Below are 20,410 nucleotides of genomic sequence, written 5' to 3'. Positions count from 1 at the left end.
TAGTTAATTAGCTCTGCTGAGGCACTAATTACCTCACATGTGAATGTTTGTGGTCTTATGCAAGACGTACTGTTGGTGGGCCTTGAGGACAGGGTTGGGGAACTATGCTTTAAAGGACAGGTAGTGATAGGACTATGTACGGTACTTCGAAAACTACTTTGAAAGACGTCAGTGATTCATAAATATATAATAATGAAAGTGGAGGTGGCGCCCTGAATGTGACAACAAGAGGTCTTAATGGACCGTCTTCATGAGTTGCTGACCTTGGCTTGTTTTTTGGCTTGCTTTTTTGCTTTCTTTTGAAGGTGTTTACTTGGCCCTGAAGTAACCTCATTTTTCTCCTTCACATAACTGTCATCATTACCATCCTCATCCTTCTTTTCATAGACTGCTTTTGCTGATCTGGGGGTCCCAGTGGCTGCAGCTCTTGAGCGCTTTGAGTCCAACAGGAGAAAAGCGCTATATAAATGTTCGGATTATTATTATTATTCTTCTTGGCAGTCTGAAATAAAAGCACAATAGTGTATGATACAAACTGCGAGGAAGAGTCTGATATCTCCAGGCAGCCAATAACAGAGACTGACCGGACTACTACGGCAGGTGTTAACAAATGTTAGTGTACATGAACAGCCTGGTGACAACTTAATGGCCATACTGAGAAGTTAATATACAGTGGAAAGATTGTTAGTCACCCACTGTGCCAAGGGCAACATAGGTTGAATGAAACAACTGCTCATTACTTAAAAAGAATCTGTACTCTAAAATTCGTACAATACAAAGCATACCATTCTATTCATTAAGTTCTCCTGGGCCCCTCTGTGCTGTTTCTGCCACTCCCTGCTGCAATCCTGGCTTGTAATTGCCAGTTTTAGGCAGTGTTTACAAACAAAAAACATGGCTGCTAACCAGCATGTGATAGGCTGAGAGAAGCTCAGTCTGTGACTCATACAGAGCCTGGAGGGGGCGTGGAGAGGGTGTGTATAACTTCTACCTATCACAGCAGAGCAGCACATTCCTGCCTGAGCTGACAAAGCTGACAAAGGAAAGAAGATTAGATTATATAACCGAGATAATACAGCCACTGTGCAACTAGGAAAGGCTGCAGTAAGACAGACCACATTAAAACAGGTATAGGAACTTATAGGATAGAAGAAATAAGGCTGAAAAATGTGTTACAGAGTCTCTTTAAATAAGGTCCCATTTGCAATTAACATAACGTTTTCTTCTGAGTTTTATCCTAGGAGATACGTTTTTACCTTTTTTTTAACCTTCTTAGGACCGGCTGCCTAACCCCCCATAGGGACCAGAGCGGTTTAAATGCTAGGGGGGGGGGGGAGAGGTAAGTGGATGGCGTTTAGAGCTCCCCACTATAGCTAGCTATGCATCGGTGTCCCCAGTATAGCCAGGTGTCCTCGGTATAGCTAGCAGCCATTACTCACTTCCCAGGGTCTTGCAATAAGCAGCTCTAGCAGAGATGCCTGGCAGAGCGGAGGCATGTGACTATCGCCGGGGGAACGTTAGGCAGGCGAGTCCCGTCCCCTTCTTCCCCTCCTACCGCTGCTGCTCAACCATTATCACTACAATTGGCCAGCGATCGTAGTGATCACATGATCAGGAGCCAATCGCCATGGCTCCTGATCACTGAGGGGAGATGTCGGCTGTCTCGGGTGCACACAATTGCGGCTGGAGCGGAAACAGCAGGTGGCGTAAATTCTACGCCGTATCCGTTAGGCAGCCACAAGTGCGGTGTAGGATTTACTTGTGGTGATCCCCAGAAGAGAAAAAAATATATAAATACCTGGGGCTTCCTCCAACCCCCTCTGGCCTGATCTCTCCCTCGACGTCCTCTCCACCACCTCCCCATTTATCTGCAATGAGCACCAGTAAATTGCCCAGTCGGGGTCAGTCAACGCAGGTGCAGAACGTTCCCAGCGACAAGAGCACGATAGGGGCACGAGGCCAGGCCGCACATGCACAGTGGGCCCCAGGCCAGCGGACTTACCAGAGCCGATTGCGGATGAACTGGGAGGAGGCGGAGGACATCGAGGGAGCGATCAGGCTGGAGGAAGCCCCAGGTATGTATACATTCTCTCCTGCCCCAACTCAGGTTTACTTTAAAATAGCTTCCCAGCACTTTGCAATAATAAAAAAAAAATGTTGAGAATTTTTTTTCGAGTGTTTTCCAGCTTGCTGCTGATTTAAAAGGCATTTTATTGACAAGTTGTGAAATATCAGAATAAACCCAAAAAGTGTCTCCTGAAACAGGTATCAAAATTTATTGAAAAATTGTAGAACAGCCATAGAAAATCCCCTTACCCTCTACTGTAAAAATAGTGATACACATCCGTATATCAAATGTAACCTCAGCTGATGCAGATACAAAAAACAAAACCACATGCACACCAGCAGCTGCACACACACTTCAAACTGCATAAACTTGCACTAAATGCGGAAATTCATGTAGGCAGACTGGGTAAACAAGGTACCCTACATACAGCGCTGCAGCAGGTAGTTAGTAAGCAATAGCAGGACAATGCATCTGATTTCCAAAGTTCCACAAGACCAGGTGAATCAATGCATATATTAAAAGTTCCACGGTTTGGACAAGCAAGCAGACTGCTCAAAATATCACCAACTTTTGGTGTTTTGATAAAGGTTATGTCCTCGGTCCTATGCAAATAAACTTTTAGCTGCAGGAGTGGCTAGGAAAGAGGGTGGTCTTCAAGGTTTTAATGGGCAGTCTGAAGAGACTGGTCAAATAAAAGTCAGCATTATATGGATGGCCAGAAATTCCTTCTCCATACACACTATTTCACTCAGCCTTGAGACATCAGTTTAAAATTAAAACAGAATTGCATAAAAATGAGAAATAATAAGCTCTCAGGATGCACAGACGTAATTTGGGAGTATTGCGAGATTGGGGTACATTGTTATGACAAGACAGGTTCTCTTTCTAGCAAATTCCTACCTGGAGTCATCCAGGACAGGCAGGGAAAGATCCAGAAAAGGCTCATGGACTAAAGACACCTAAGGGGAGAGACAACATGAGAGACACATTACAAGATGTTCACTTGTGAATGTAAGAATTCATTTACATCATTTCACCAGAATTCATGCATAATATCCAAAACAAACCCCCTGCTTTTTGTTACCCATAGCGACATGATTCCACGTTCTGTGCTTCAGACAGTTATCAAGGGCATGCTTATGACTCAGGCCACAGCTGGTCAAGGTTGGTAAGCTGGAAGCACATATATGCGCCTCAATTCACTAAGCAGTTTAGGACTAGTCTACCGATGTTTTACGTAGAGAAAGAACAGCCAACAGGATACAATAAACAAAAGTTCTTAGAAAATGCTTGGGAGGCAGTGGTGGACTTACCTCTTAGAAGCAGACATGATAACTGTCAATTTCGAAAAGACAAATTTATTGTATACTCCCAAAAAGTGCTGCAACACGTTTTGCAGGCATAACCCACTTCATCAGGCAATAAACAGGGGTAGAAACAGTATATAGTCAGTGATGCACTAGCCGCCTCTGTAACAGACTGAGGCGCCTGGCGCATCACTGACTATATGCTGTTTATTGCCTGATGAAGCGGGTTATGCCGGCAAAACACGTTGTAGCACTTTTTGGGAGTATACAATAAATTCATGTCTTTTTGAAATTGACAGTTATCGTGTCTGCTTCTAGGAGAGAAGTCCACCACTGCCTCCCAAGCATTTTTAAGAATTTTAGTTTATTTTATCCTGTTGGCGCCTCTGTTCCTTCTCTACGAATACGGTGTCCACCCCTGGTGGAGGGGCGTTTTACCCCCTTCTTTCTCATCTACAGAGAGCATCTTCTTAATCCTGAGTGAGGACAGGTCTTATCTCCTCACCTGCATTGACAGCGGTTACCTGGAAGGTAACCTTGGTTTGTGAATATATCTTTCTCACACTTTAACATTCACCCTTTTCCAGTATATACTACACCATATTAGGCTCTCAATGTTCCTGTTGTACTGATGGTTTTAGTCTACTGATGCTTTGGTGTAAAGCAGCAATCAGTCGCATCAAAAGGGAATTCACTAATAATTACAGAATGTTTTAAATCTGTTTTTAGACCTGGTCTGAAACATTTGGTAATCAGGTCTAATTACCGTACTAAGTACGGTAATTAGTTTAGCTATGACTGACATCCTTCTCCTCTGACGAGCTCTCCTCTGGATACAATTAAACTCCTGCATAATTAATTCAAAAAGCTCCATCCTCACATCTAAAATACCTCACAAAAGTACTTTACCGACAGAAATTACCGTCAGATAGTCTAATTTCTGTCAGAAAAAGTGGGCGTGGTTTGCCTTTGTGAATTGTGTAATTACAAGGAGTTTTAAATCAGGATGATACCATTTATTGGCTAACTAAAAATGAATAAGAATAAGCAAGCTTTCGGCCTTGCAGCCTTCGTCGGGCTTACATCCTGTTATGGCCCGTACTCACGGGCTGCAGAAGTGGCCTGGCGCCAGCACACGTGAGCGTGTGGGCGACAGGCCGGCGACAGCTCCTCGCCAGGTCCCTCCGCGTACACACGCGGAAGAGGGACCAGCGGCGAGACGGAAGCTGTCGCCGACGTTCCTCCTCCCCCCGCCGGAAGCTCCATTTACCACAATGGAGGTTGCTGTCGCTAGTCCGCGTACTCACGCGGACTAGCGACAGTTGCGGGGGAGGTGCGGCGGCGACTGTCGCCATGCGATTGAAACTTTCAATCGCATGGCGACATGAGCGACGGGCGACAGTTCGGGGTGCGCGCGCGCGCGATGGCCCATACTCACGGGCGACCTGTCGCCGCAACACGCGCGCGCCGCGTGTTGAGGCGACAAAAGTCCCTCGTGAGTATGGGCCGTTAGTCTGCAGGCTGGTGGTACAGTCAGCTATATACCTGCAACATCAAAAGGGAAACAGATTTTTTTTTCCCCAAGCATAAATACATGTCATTGAGATGCCTTAAGTAAAACAGAACATCTAGATGGGGTGAGAGGTTGTTAGCTGAGATAAGGATCCTTATCTTAGCTAACAACCTCTCACCCCATCTAGATGTTCTGTTTTACTTAAGGCCTCTTAATGACATGTATTTATGCTTGGAAAAAAAATCTGTTTTCCCTTTTGATGTTGCATGTACAGTGGTGTGAAAAACTATTTGCCCCCTTCCTGATTTCTTATTCTTTTGCATGTTTGTCACACTTAAATGTTTCTGCTCATCAAAAAACGTTAACTATTCGTCAAAGATAACATAAATGAACACAAAATGTAGTTTTAAATGATGGTTTTTATTATTTGGTGAGGAAAAAAAACTCCAAATCTACATGGCCCTGTGTGAAAAAGTGATTGCCCCCCTTGTTAAAAAAATAACTTAACTGTGGTTTATCACACCTGAGTTCAATTTCTGTAGTCACCCCCCAGGCCTGATTACTGCCACACCTGTTTCAATCAAGAAATCAATTAAATAGGAGCTATCTGACACAGAGAAGTAGACCAAAAGCACCTCAAAAGCTAGACATCATGCCAAGATCCAAAGAAATTCAGGAACAAATGAAAACAAAAGTACTGTAATTGAGATCTATCAGTCTGGTAAAGGTTATAAAGCCATTTCTACAGCTTTGGGACTCCAGCGAACCACAGTGAGAGCCATTATCCACAAATGGCAAACACATGGAACAGTGATGAAACTTCCCAGGAGTGGCCGGCCGACCAAAATTACTCCAAGAGCGCAGAGAAAACTCATCCGAGAGGCCACAAAAGACCCCAGGACAACATCTAAAGAACTGCAGGCCTCACTTGCCTCAATTGAGGTTAGTGTTCACGACTCCACCACAAGAAAGAGACTGGGCAAAAATGGCCTGCATGGCAGATATCCAAGGCGCAAACCACTTTTAAGTAAAAAGAACATTAAGGCTCGTCTCAATTTTTCTAAAAAAAATCTCAAAAATTGCCAAGACTTTTGGCAAAATACCTTGTGGACCGACGAGACAAAAGTTGAACTTTTTGAAAGGTGCGTGTCCCGTTACATCTGGCGTAGAAGTAACACAGCATTTCAGCAAAAGAACATCATACCAACAGTAAAATATGGTGGTGGTAGTGTGATGGTCTGGGGTTGTTTTGCTGCTTCAGGACCTGGAAGGCTTGCTGTGATAGATGGAACCATGAATTCTACTGTCTACCAAAAAATCCTGAAGAAGAATGTCCGGCCATCTGTTCGTCAACTCAAGCTGAAGCGATCTTGGGTGCTGCAGCAGGACAATGACCCAAAACACACCAGCAAATCCACCTCTGAATGGCTGAAGAAAAACAAAATGAAGACTTTGGAGTGGCCTAGTCAAAGTCCTGACCTGAATCCTATTGAGATGGTTTGGCATGACCTTAAAAATGCGGTTCATGCTAGAAAACCCTCAAAATAAGCTGAATTACAACAATTCTGCAAAGATGAGTGGGCCAAAATTCCTCCAGAGCGCTGTAAAAGACTCGTTGCAAGTTATCGCAAACGCTTGATTGCAGTTATTGCTGCTAAGGGTGGCCCAACCAGTTATTAGGTTCAGGGGGCAATTTCTTTTTCACACAGGGCCATGTAGGTTTTGAGTTTTTTTTCTCACTAAATAATAAAAACCATCATTTTAAAACTGCCTTTTGTGTTCAATTATGTTATCTTTGACGATTAGTTAACGGTTTTTGATGAGCAGAAACATTGAAGTGTGACAAACATGCAAAAGAATAAGAAATCAGGAAGGGGGCAAATAGTTTTTCACACCACTGTATATAGCTGACTGTACCACCAGCCAGCAGAATAACAGGATGTAAGCCCGACAAAGGCTGCAAGGCCGAAAGCTTGCTTAATCTTATTCATTTTTAGTTAGCCAATAAATGGTATCATCCCGATTTAAAACTTCTTGCATTTACTGATGGCTAACACGGTACAATACCCCACTGCTACCACCATGCTTGCGTAATTACTAAATGTTTTAGACCAGGTCTAAAACAGGTCTAAAACATTTGGTAATTATTAATAGTAATTATTAATATTTATTAGTGAATTCCCTTTTGATGCGACTGACTTACACCAAACCATTAGAGATGGGCCGAACCTCTGATTTTAGGTTCGCGAACCGGGTTCGCGAACTTCCGCGGGAGGTTCAGTTCACGGAATTTGCGAACCGCAATAGACTTCAATGGGGAGGCGAACTTTGAAAAATAGAAAAAATTATGCTGGCCACAAAAGTGATGGAAAAGATGTTTCAAGGGGTCTAACACCTGGAGGGGGGCATGGCGGAGTGGGATACATGCCAAAAGTCCCGGGGAAAAGTCCGGATTTGACGCACAGCAGGGTTTTAAGGGCATAAATCACATTGCATTGCTAAATTGGAGGCCTAAAGTGCTTTAAAACATCTTGTCCCAAGGTAGTTGTCCCTACGCGGGTCTTGCATGTGTATACATCAATAAAGGAGTGTAATTAGAGTAATTAGAGTACTGCTTCACACTGACACACCAAACTCACTGTGTAACGCACCGCAAATAGCTGTTTGTTGTGTGTTGTGACGGCCGTGCTGGACTACTGCGCAACATGGCGAGATTGCTCTTCCTCTTACAGTGATGTCAGGTAATGTATGACTTCCTTCTCAACTTTCCATGGCACGCTTAAAAAGCGTACGTTTTTTTTTTAAATTACATTTTCTACTTGCTGTGTACTTGTTCAGTACCGCTACAATGAGAATCCTATGGAGGCGGGCAAGTCTGACATTGTGACCCCGGGTAAAGGCCAGGGAATGAGGGATGGAATCCGGTGTGGAGCCTGAGCAACGCTACACATCCAAGCACGCACGCCCGCCCCGAGGTAGTGACCAAAAATAACAATACAGGAGGAGGACTTTCGAGGCCCTGCTGTGTATATGAAATGAATGTACTTTAAATCCTTTAACGAGAACCAGTTATGGCGGGCAAAGATGACACCACATTCCTTTCACGAGAATCATATGGAGGCGGGCAAGTCTGCCATTTGTGCTGGCAGTGCCAGTGGGACACACAGTATGAATTAGCAATGCTGTCTAAACAACACAAGTGTATCACACACACAGGTAGTAGTCACTGAATGTGCTGCTGCTGGCAGTGGGACACACAGTATGAATTAGCAATGCTGTCTAAAAAACACAAGTGTCTCACACACACAGGTAGTAGTCACTGAATGTGCTGCTGCTGCTGGCAGTGGGACACACAGTATGAATTAGCAATGCTGTCTAAACAACACAAGTGTGTCAGTTTCAAACACAGAAAAAAAAATTGATCACAGCAGGATGAGGTCTGAAAAGAGCTTTTCTGAGGCGCTATTATAGCAATAAGATTCAGCTAAGCAAGCTAAGAAGGCAAGAGCCTGACTAATCTGTCCCTAGGAGAACAAGTCTGCAGCAGCTGTCCCTATTCTTTCTCTAGCAGGCACACGAGTGAGGCTAATGGCCGCCGGAGCCTGCCTTATATAAGGGGGGTGGGGCTCCAGGGCTTAGTATAGCCGGATTGGCTACAATGAGCCTGCTGACTGTGATGCAGAGGGTCAAAGTTGACCCTCATAGAGCATTATGGGGCGAATCGAACTTCCGGGAAAGTTCGCCTGCGAAGGCGAACCACCCGAAGTTCGCCTGGAACCATTCGCCGGTGCACCGTTCGGCCCACCTCTACAAACCATCAGTAGACTAAAACCATTAGTAGGCTAGTCTAAACTTCTTAGTGAATTGAGGCCATAGTCGGCTTACCATCTGCAGACTTGTATATAGGCTCTGCAGAGCAACACCAGCTGACAGAGGGATAACTGGCCTGACAAACAGTGCTAAAAGAGCTTCAACCATTTCTGGCAGGTCACCATGAAATAGATTTTAGCTCAGGGATGGGAAAACTTTTTTCTGTAATCGGGTCACATTCCTCTTCAACCAGTTGCCGACTGCTCCACGCCAATTGGCGTGAGCAGTGTGGCAGCCCCAGGACCGCTCCACACCGATTGGCGTGAACGGCTGTCTATGGGGCTAGCAGGAGATCGCGCGCACACTGCACGCGCATCTCCTGCTTGGAAGGCGATCGATCGCTCCTCGGTAGACTCTGACGGCATAACCGCCGTCTAATTACTTTGTACAGCGCTGCGATCTGCAGCAGCACTGTACTGGGGACAGCCGTGTGACATGGGGCTGTCCCCTCCAGTGTCAGCGGTGATCCGCTGTCATAGGCTTCATCACAATGATTGGCTAGCAGGGGGAGGGAGGTAGGGTTTAGGGGGGAGGAGGGGAGGGAGAGAGAGAGAGAGGGAGGAAAAAAACAAAAACAAAAAAAAACAACCACATTTATTTAAAAATAATTAATAAAAATATTTGTGAAAAAAAATAAATAAACATTGTGCGGGGGATCAGACCCCACCAACAGGAAGCTCTGTTGGTGGGCGGAAAAAGAGGGGTGGAATCACTTGTGTGCTGAGTTGTGTGGCCCTGCAGCTTGGCCTTAAAGCTGCAGTGGCCATTTTAACAAAAAAAGTCCTGGTCACTAGGAGGTTTGACACTGCGGTCCTCAAGTGGTTAATGCAGTTCAACGCCGCTCCATACGTTTGTGTCTCCCTCCTTTTCTCCCTCACAACTTCTGTGGCCGTGAATGATTGAGTTAAGTTTAACTCACCCAATCGTTTGTTCCAGCAGCAATCTCCATGGGGGAGGTGGCATCATGTGACATGCTGGTACATAATGATGGGAGGTAACATGGATGCCGCCGTTGCCATGGAGATTGTCGCTGGAACAAGCGATTGTGTGAGTTACTTCTTGTATGTGCGCTGCAGTTATTTTTCAGGAATGGCGGGAGGGAGAAGGGGAGCGGAATGCAACTAGGACCATCCTCAGGCTGTGAACCTACCGTGTGACACGTCTCACACATTATAGTGCTCGTCACTCGTCAGCTCACCACCAAATAACCAATCCACGAAATTGGGGATCGCTCTTCTCTTTTCACACTCTAATGAGAGGGAGAGGAAGCCAGAATCAATGTTTTTATCCATCAGTCCAGTTATTTTTTTTTTTTGTAGACTACACTTTAAATTGTCAGCCATGAGTGGAGGCAGCCATGTTGTGGGTGGTGAAAGAGAAGTGATCTGCAATTACCAATTATGTTGAGCGCTAAGGTTAATTCTGTATATTGTTACACCTGAATTCATGGGGAGCCACCTTTTGGTCTTCAGGTTATACCATACAATACAAATCCACCAGGAGTCTTCTTATAACAAATGTATACTTTATTACCTGCTTTAACACATTACAACCCTACCCCCTCTAAAAGTGACAAAATGCATCCTCATTCACTTAATCTGAGGCAGAATAACTCTGCAGCCATGCTACCTACAGACCCCAGATTTAGAGAGTAGGGAGGGGACCCTCTGAGCCACGCGTACGTTAAAAAGGGGCGCTGGGAAAAAAGGGCGCAGGGTTTTAAACGATAAGCATGGATAACGTTTAAAAATGTATTGTACTGTATTTCGTTTAAAATTAATGTTTTATAAAGTTATAAATCATTAAATAATGTGCATTAAATCGGCAATTGTAAAAACGTTAATCTTTCGTTTAAATAGTGAAACGTATAATAACGTTTAAAAAAAAAATTACTAAGTAACCCTCCCTGTACCTACCCCTAACCCCTAGACCCCCCTGTTGATGCCTAAACCTAAGACCCCCCCTGTTGGTGCCTAAGTAACCCTCCCTGTACCTACCCCTAACCCCTAGACCCCCCTGTTAGTGCCTAAACCTAAGACCCCCCTGTTGGTGCCTAAACCTAAGACCCCCCTGTTGGTGCCTAAACCTAAGACCCCCTGTTGGTGCCTAAACCTAAGACCCCCCTGTTGGTGCCTAAACCTAAGACCCCCTGTTGGTGCCTAAACCTAAGACCCCCCTGGTGGTGCCTAAACCTAAGACCCCCCTGTTGGTGCCTAAACCTAAGACCCCCCTGTTGGTGCCTAAACCTAAGACCCCCCTGTTGGTGCCTAAACCTAAGACCCCCCTGTTGGTGCCTAAACCTAAGACCCCCCTGTGATAAGCATTAATAACGTTTCAAAAACATATTGTGCGTTTTTTTCGTTTAAAAATAATGTAAAAAAAAAAAATTGTACTGTTTTTCGTTTAAAAATAATATTAAAAATGTATAAATCATTAAATAATGGGTAATCATGAGAAGCAGTAATAAAACATTAAGTCTCCGGGCGCCGCTTTTAAAACGTTATTTTTCTCCGGTGCCCTTTTTTCCTATCGGGCACCCATTAAACGATATTTATTATGGGAGTGAATGGCGGCGCCCGATTTGTCCACTAGCCTCCTGCGCCCTTTTTTACTGTTACCCTGAGCCACTACCATGCTAGCACAGCTGATTCCCAAGGAATGGCCTATTTGGGTAAAATCGCGCCCATGGCAAACACTAAAATTGCACCCCTCCCCCAAAGCAGAGCCTCATTCTATCATAATAAAAGCAGTATAGGTAGCTCCACATTCATCCCATTGTGCCGCTGCTCCCCCCTCCCTCACTGTGACCCAGATGGTCACCCCCCCACCTTGCTTTTAAATGTATGGCTAACCACCTTGCAACACCAAAATCCTCTACACTACTGTGAAGATCTTCAGGACAGTATATTGCACTAAAGAGACAGCGGGCGATGCGTCCGTCACTCAGGTAGGCGGTGCGGGATCTACCCATAAGTCCTTTGCGATATACCAGTAGATCACGATCTACCTAATGGGCACCCCTGCGCTACAGTATGCAGTGCTCAGATGTAATGCTTACTCAGAGGTACACACTCCGCTCCTCCAATGAACTTCGCCTGACCGCCCCCCACATCACCCAGTCCCATGCACGCCTCCAGGACTTCTCAAGAGCTGCTCCAACACTATGGAACTTCCTACCTCCACCCATTAGGGCAGCCCCCTCCTTCAACATCTTCAAGAAGGCCCTCAAAACTCACCTTTTCACTCTGGCCTACCACCCCTCACAAGTGCTCTAACCCCGCAGCTGAACTCTGGTCCCCTACCTTTCGTGTCCCTACCTCTCCCTCTAGATTGTAAGCCTTTGGGCAGGGTCCTCCTCCTTGTGTCTCCTACCTGATCATGCACCTCCATCACTGTGCACCCATCCTATGGATCTGAGTGAACTCGACTTGCCTAATCTCCATGCTCCCATCCAGTGACTGACTAAGCATTACCTTGTACTCATACTGTGCTGCGTGATCTGGTTTGCATGTATCCCTGTATTGTCATATTGCTGTATGTCACCCCTAAATATTGTCTGTAACCTAAACTAATGTCCAGTGCTGCGTAATATGTTGGAGCTTTATAAATACAATAAATAAATAAATGCACAGGGCGAGGTTTAGATGTCTCATACACAGTATTAGGCAACTCATTTTAATTTGGGTTTAATGTTTTGGCTGATCAATGTAGAGGACAATCATTGTACCCAGCAGTCTGAATAGAACAGATCAAAATGACTCTCATACATGAATACAAACCTACCTTTGACAACTTTTTTCACCTCCTCCTCTTCATCAATCTTCTCTGAAGTCTCCTGTAATGACTTGGACATTGCCGCACTCACTCTCTAAAATAGAGGAAAATGGTACAGTCATGTGACCGTAGTTATGGGCAACATCCACAGTGAAAAATGTTTAAAGAAGTTCTTTCACGAATGAGGAAAAAAATAAAGAGGGGTTTATGCATAAACTATTAAACATCCTTCTAAAATAGTGTAAAAAGTTTATTTTTAAAAATAAATGGTTTCATAAATACAACATGTAATGTAAATCGTGACGGATGACGGATGGAAGGCTAATCCATTTGTTAGGGGTGGTGGTTTTTTTTGTAATTCTTTTCACAAACATACCTCCTGCCTAAGTAGTTTTCAGTGGTATAACCCACTTCTAGCAGGAATCACCGTTATAGCCCTAAGGCAGGGCCTGGATTAGGGAGTGAAGCGGACTCAGGAGGGCCCCCCATGATAGGGCTAGCCTCCTGTCCAGCAGTGCAGGGGTTAAGTTTTCAGGAGGGAGGGGGCGGAATAGGAGAGTCAGGCGGAGCTGCGGGGGAAGGAAGCTGAGTGTGGGTAGTGAGAGGAAAGGGAGGAGCTAGGTAGCGTGCAGGGAAGAAGGAAAGTGCCCACCCACCATCCCCCTTTTTTCGGATTGGGAAGTCAAGATTATCGTCATTGCAGCTGTTGGCGGGGCAAGGTTGCCGGAGGACGGTGGTTAGGTTTTGACGGAGTTCACGCGTGTGAACTCCTCGCAGTAAAGAGATCGTCTGCAAAGAGTTTTTTATGGGCATGCAGCTGTCCCCGAGTCGGAGTATGCGGCTGGGGGCTGGTTCTTATAGCTGCATTCCCAAGGTTCTTGTTTATAACCTCCGGTTTTCCTTGCTCCAATGTTACTGATTTTACCGTTATTTGGTACAAGTTATGTTTTATATTAAAATGTTGTAAGTTTAAAAAATTTGAATAAAATTGGGCTGCATTGGCCTTTATTCTCCATCGTCAATTGCAGTCCTGGTTTTTTGATTAAACAAGGTGGGGTTTTGGCTTAAGTTTTAATTAAGGGGACAGTAGTAGGAGATGCCATATCATGTAACAAACAGCTTTGCTGTCTTGATTGTGAACAGTGTCCACTGGCTGCTGCACTTATACAGTTTCACCCTATACCGGTAAAATGTACGAGGGAGTCGTCTACGCAGATGTTCTGTTCAGGGGTATAAGCATCTGCAAATGTGGATGACAGGTGGTCTATGAGGGGCCGAATTTTGTGGAGCCAGTCATAAGCTGGGTGGTCTCTTGCATGACTGGTTGTGTTGTCATTAAAATGCAGGAAGCGCAGGATGATCTCAAATCGCGACCTGGACATGGCAGCAGAGAACATGGGCATGTTATGCATTGGGTGTGTAGACCAATAAGAGCGCAATACATTATTGCGGTTACAAATTTTGTGGCATAACGGTTGGTCTCAGCCACAATTAAGTCAAGGAGATCCTGGGTGCGGAACAGTTCAAAAAAGTCTAGGGCCGATCCTAGTTCAACTGTCTCCACCTGGACTCCAGACTGGCTGGTGAAAGGGGGCAGTACGGGTGCGGCGGGATCAGGGGAATGCCAATCAGGATTTGCCAGCACTTCTGGGAAACTAATGGGAGTACGGGCCCGTCTTCTTGGTGGCTGCGAATCGGGTCTAAATGCACGTGCCACCGAACCAGTTTCTACTACCAGGCTGGTGTTCACCACTTCACCAGGGTCTTCTACGGTAGTAATGGTGTTGATAGGTCCAGGAGATGCTGCGCTGCTGGTGCATGCCGCACCAAGAAAAATCAGATCAGCGCTAGCACCACTCTGCTGCCCTTGAGACTGATCCTGCGCCACCTGCAGTCCAGTGACATGGGGTGTGGTACTCCTGGCTCTAGCCGGGACCTCAACCTCGTCATCAGAACTATCGGTCAGAGAGCCACTGCTGCCTACAGGTTCGTACTCTGAACCAGAAGATTCGTCGGATGAGTCGACGCAATCATCTTCATCCAACTAGTCCATGTACCTGTATATCTCTTCATTGGAAAACCTCTTTTTTGCCATGGTGGACTGCTAAATTTAGGAGGTATTCCTCTGAGACTACCCAGGAAAAAGAGCACCTACCTAGCGAAAGGGAGTATTTGGGAGGTAGAAAGCTGTGGTCACTGCGTTTTGATAAAAAAAAAATCAAAACTGATGTTTACAGTGCCACCGCTAGTGTACAGTGTTTTTTGCAGTGATCAGAAAAAAACATTTCTGTCACTGCGGTGGGGCGGGCTGAACGCAGGTGCGGGCGAACGATCAGGCCTGATCGGGCAAACACTGCGTTTTTTTGTGGATCCTAGTGACCCTAATATAGATCTGACTGTGATCACTAATGATCACTTACAGATACTATATAGTACCAATGCTGATTAGCGACAGTGATGACGCTAATAAGTGACTGTGGTGCAGTGGGCTGAGCACTAACCGACACTAACAACCCTTTTGCCTAGCTAACTGGCCTAACTGTTACCACTAGTGATACTAAAAAAGTGACAGTTTTCACTGCTCACTGTTTTTACATCACTAGGATAGTGACGGTGTGTGTGTGTGTGTGGGGGGGGGGGGGGGGGAGGAGGGGGTTGGGGATCAGAGAACAATAGAGCAATCAGAAATAATCACAATTAATCAAAAACAATCACGAGGCAATCACAGCACAATTACAGCAATCGGCGCAATCAAAGCCAATCACTGAGCAATTGAATCCAAAAACGCGACAATCAAACACCAATTACGTGACAATCGAAGCCAATCACACGACAATCGATGTTAATCACAGGGCAATTGAGACAATTGAGACACAGGGCACAACAGCCAATCAGAGGGCAATTGGCGCAATCAGAACCAATCACGGGCAATTGAAGACAATCACGCGACAATTGAAAACCAATTACATGACAATCGAAGCCAATCACACGACAATCGATGCCAATCACAGTGCAATTGAGACAATTGTAGCTAAACAAAGCACAATCAAGCCTTACAGACAGGAGATAAGATACACAATGGCAGGGGGGAGAATATACGCAAGCAATGCACTAGGAAGGTGTGGGGAGGATCTGAGTGGGTGGGTGATCAGAAGCCCCTAAGGGGCAGTTGGGGGTCTGATCTGATGGGGGGCAGTGGCAGGTGGTGACAAGGGATGATTGACAGGTGACTGATAGGTGATTGACAGCTGATCAGTGGGCAATTACAGGGAGATAGATAGATGCAGTATACAGGGGGGGGGGGAGGGGGTCAGGGGGGGGGGAGATCTGAAGGGGTGGGGGGTGATCAGATATCCCTAAGGGGTAGTTGGGGGTCTGATCTGATTGACAGGAGTGACAGGTGGTAACAGGGATTGATTGATGGGTGATATTGGGGGTGGTTAAGTGCAAACTGTGGACTGCAGGGGTGTACAGGGGGGGGGGGGGGTCTGATGGGTGCTGCCGGTGATCGGGGGGTCTGTGGGGCTCCTAACACGTGTGGTGTGTGACTCACTGTGCCTGCTCTCCTCGCTGGTGGTCGATCGCTAAGTGTGACCACCAGCTGGTCCTCCAGCTACCACTTTGCCGCCGCACATTATAAGCGTGCGGTCGGCAAGTGGTTAAAAGGGGGGGGGGGCTCCAGGAGGGAGTGCAGCCTGATTGGCTGCCATGTGTCTGCTGACTGTGATGTAGAGGGTCAAAGTTTAGCCCAATGATGTAGTATAGGGGGCGGGTCAAACTCGCTAAATGTTCGCAGTTCACAAGTTCTCCGGCGAAATGTTTGGGCCATCTCTATCAGTGGGAAATACAACTATTCTGATGTTTATATATTAATTCAGGCCGATATTTAACTACCAGTGATACACTTGGCTTTGTGGGTGGGAACTAGTGTTGGGCGAACAGTGTTCGCCACTGTTCGGGTTCTGCAGAACATCACCCTGTTCGGGTGATGTTCGAGTTCGGCCGAACACCTGACGGTGCTCGGCCAAACCGTTCGGCCATATGGCCGAACTAAGAGCGCATGGCCGAACGTTCCCCGAACGTTCGGCTAGCGCTGTGATTGGCCGAACGGGTCACGTGGTTCGGACCCGAACGCGCTCTGATTGGCCGAACTGTCACGTGGTTCGGGTAAATAAATACCCGAACCACGTCATATCTCCGCTATTTGTCTGTGGGTTTAGCTTTGGGTAGGCAGGCAGGGTAGTTCGCGCTCCAGCCACGCTAGCCAGGGTCCCCCCCAGTCATTGTGTGTCACTGCTGGGAACAGTAGTACACCGCTCGTTCAGCCACACTATATAGCATTCTGTGTACTGTTCTGTGTCTGCTGGGAACAGTAGTACACCGCTCGTTCAGCCACACTATATAGCATTCTGTGTACTGTTCTGTGTCTGCTGGGAACAGTAGTACACCGCTCGTTCAGCCACACTATATAGCATTCTGTGTACTGTTCTGTGTCTGCTGGGAACAGTAGTACACCGCTCGTTCAGCCACACTATATAGCATTCTGTGTACTGTTCTGTGTCTGCTGGGAACAGTAGTACACCGCTCGTTCAGCCACACTATATAGCATTCTGTGTACTGTTCTGTGTCTGCTGGGAATAGTGGTACACCGCTCGTTCAGCCACACTATATAGCATTCTGTGTACTGTTCTGTGTCTGCTGGGAATAGTGGTACACCGCTCGTTCGCCACTGTATAGCATTGTGCTCTGTGTCGCTGCTGGGAATAGTGGTACACCGCTCACCCGTCACTGTATAGCATTGTGCTCTGTGTCGCTGCTGGGAATAGTGGTACACCGCTCACCCGTCACTGTATAGCATTGTGCTCTGTGTCGCTGCTGGGAATAGTGGTACACCGCTCACCCGTCACTGTATAGCATTGTGCTCTGTGTCGTTGCTGGGAATAGTGGTACTGTATAGCATTTCTGTACTGCCACTGTACTGCTGCCAGTCAGCGTGTACTGTAAGGATAAGTGAAATGAGGAAGAAATCCGGTGAAAGAGGGAGGGGCAAGGGAAGAGGTGTTTCCCCTGACGGTTCACGTACAGGCCACAGGGGAGCACCCAAGAAAACCCACTCAATACCGCCCATGTTGTCCAGGACAACAACCCTCACAAATCCAAAAGAACAGGACCAGATAATTACTTGGATGACCTCTCAAGCGTCCAGCAGTGGGTTAAGCAGCACCAGCACATCACGCACGAGGTCCGAGTCCTCAGCCAGTTACAAGGAGCCAGTGGGCACAAAGCTGACACAACCGGCAGCGACACCACGCACACAACTGCCAGATAACCAGTCCGATGAATTACCTCAGGACACAATGGGGTATTCGCAGGAGCTATTCCCAGCCCAACAAACTTCCACCTTTCAAAGGTCAATGGAGGAACAGCCAGAAATGTTGTGCCTGGATTCACAACCGTTAACTGTGGGAAATGCACCGCGCACTGAAATACAAGGCGAGTCCGAAGAGGACTCGGAAACCCAAATCCCAGAGCAATTTGGGCAGGAGGGGTTGCAATTGCAGGAGGTCGGCCGACAAGATCTGGAAGACGACGTTGGAGTGTGCTGCGCAGAGGTTGTTGTGGGGAGCTCTACTCCACGGCGGTGGCCCACAATGACATATGACGAGTTTGAGGAGATGGAAGAGGAGGGTATGGACAATGTGGACAGAGACCCAGATTTTGTTTGTGAACGAGAACATCGCCGTCGTAGCAGCAGCACAGATGAGTCTGTTGAAGAACACACTGCTGCACGAGTTCGCCTTGTGCCACAAGGTAGGCGGCGCGCAATTTCAGGCACCACAAGCGTGGAAGTTCAAGTGAGAGGCAAAAGAGGAGCAAACAGAAATCGCCAGCAAGGAGGCAGGTGCTCCAAAGTCTGGGCTTTCTTTGAAGACTGCACTGAGGATGTTACCATGGCGATTTGCAAGGTGTGCAAGACCCGCCTGAGCAGGGGGAAAAATATTAACAACCTCTCCACCACCAGCATGAGCCGTCACATGCTATCTTTGGGCAAACGCGTCAGGACAGGGTACCAGAAACAACACTGCCTCCCTTGGGTTCACCAGACCCGCCTCAGCAGCAGCAGTAGCCCAGCCATTGCGTGGTTCACAACATTCACAAACATCAGACGACGCTGACACTGTCACTTTCCGGAGTAGTGCTCTTGAGGTCTCCCAGTGTTCATCAAACACAACAACCAACAGCCCTTCCGTGTGCAGCGCTACGGTTCAGTTGTCTGTGTCGGAGATGTTTGAGCGCAAGAGGAAATTGCCAGCAAATGACCCCCGGGCCGTGGCAGTAACAGCCAGCATAGCCAAGCTTCTGGCCTGCGAAATGCTGCCATATCGATTGGTGGAGACAAACAGCTTCAAGGGCATGATGTCAGTGGCCATCCCACGTTACGTGGTTCCCAGCCGCTACCACTTTGCACGCTCTGCAGTGCCTGAGTTGCATGAGCACGTGGTCAGCAAAATAACCCGAAGCTTGAAGAATGCCGTTGCCTGCAAGGTTCACCTCACCACTGACACCTGGACGAGTGCGTTCGGCCAGGGTCGATACATCTCCCTTACCGCGCACTGGGTGAACCTTGTGGAGCCTGGCAGCGATTCCTCACCTGCTACGGCACGGGTGTTGCCCACGCCACAAACAGCTGCACCGCCGTCCCTCCCACTGGATAACAGCAGCACCTACCTCTCTGACTCCTTCTCCTCCAACGCATCTCAAAGCTGTACCTCATCCGGAAACGCTAACCCAGCAGCAGTAGGATCGTGGAAGCAGTGCAGCACAGCTGTTGGCATGCGTCAGCAAGCGTTGCTGAAGCTAATCTGCCTTGGGGATAAGCAGCACACAGGGGAGGAAATTTGGAGGGGAATAAAGGAACAGACGGATTTGTGGCTGGCACCGCTGGACCTGAAACCGGGCATGGTTGTGTGTGATAATGGGAGTAATCTCATTCGCGCTTTAAGGTTGGCTAAGCTGACACACATCCCTTGCCTGGCGCACGTGATGAACCTAGTAGTTCAGCGGTTCCTGAGGACATACCCAGGCGTGCCCGATCTGCTGTTGAAGGTGCGTCGAGTGTCCAAACATTGTAGAAATTCCAGTACTGCTTCGGGGGCACTCGCCAAGATGCAGGAGCGCTTCAATCTCCCCCACCATCGCTTGCTGTGTGATGTCCCTACGCGCTGGAATTCTACGCTGCACATGCTAGCCCGCTTTTGCGAGCAGAAGAGTGCAGTGGTCCAGTACATGACGGCGCAGTACCGAGGCGCATCCGGCCAGCTGCCAAGCTTCTGTGGATCCGATTGGGCCAACATGTTGGACCTCTGCCAAGTCCTCCAAAATTTTGAGCAATCCACGTTGCTTGTGAGCAGTGACAACTCTTCAGTCAGCATTACCATACCACTGCTGTGTTTACTGAAGAGGTCGATGTTAAAAATCAAGGAAACAGCTGTCATGATGCAACTGGGGGAATCTGAAGGAGAAAACGATCAGCGTGATGGTACCAACATCAGGCCATCCGCCTCAGGGAACGCTGGCCCCAGCAGCTATGACGAAGAAGAGGAGGAGGAACAGCTGGAGTTGGAGCAGGAATTTCATGCCACCACTGACGAGGGCCAGAGCGGTGCACGTTGGACTTCCACAATTCAACGCGAATGGTCAGCAGAAGCAGACCAGGAGGAAGGTGACGACTATGATGCATCACAACAACTATCACAACGCTCACAAGAGGATGATGAGGATTCTGGTAGGACTCTGGCACACATGGCTCAATTCATGCTAGACTGCATTGAACGTGACCCACGCATTGTGCGCATTCTGGACAACACCAATTACTGG

At 47.2% G+C, this 20,410-nt stretch overlaps 1 pseudogene; it reads right to left on the bottom strand.

The window, feature by feature from the left end:
• The window catches only part of LOC137545267 (ubiquitin carboxyl-terminal hydrolase 16-like), a 47,452-nt pseudogene that overhangs the window by 25,118 nt on the left and 1,924 nt on the right, over positions 1-20,410 (bottom strand).

The sequence above is a fragment of the Hyperolius riggenbachi genome, chromosome 2 (genome assembly GCF_040937935.1).
Source record: "Hyperolius riggenbachi isolate aHypRig1 chromosome 2, aHypRig1.pri, whole genome shotgun sequence".
Lineage (NCBI taxonomy): Eukaryota > Metazoa > Chordata > Amphibia > Anura > Hyperoliidae > Hyperolius > Hyperolius riggenbachi.
Note: the sequence above shows the minus strand (reverse complement) of the source record. Positions and strands in the feature narration are given on the sequence as shown.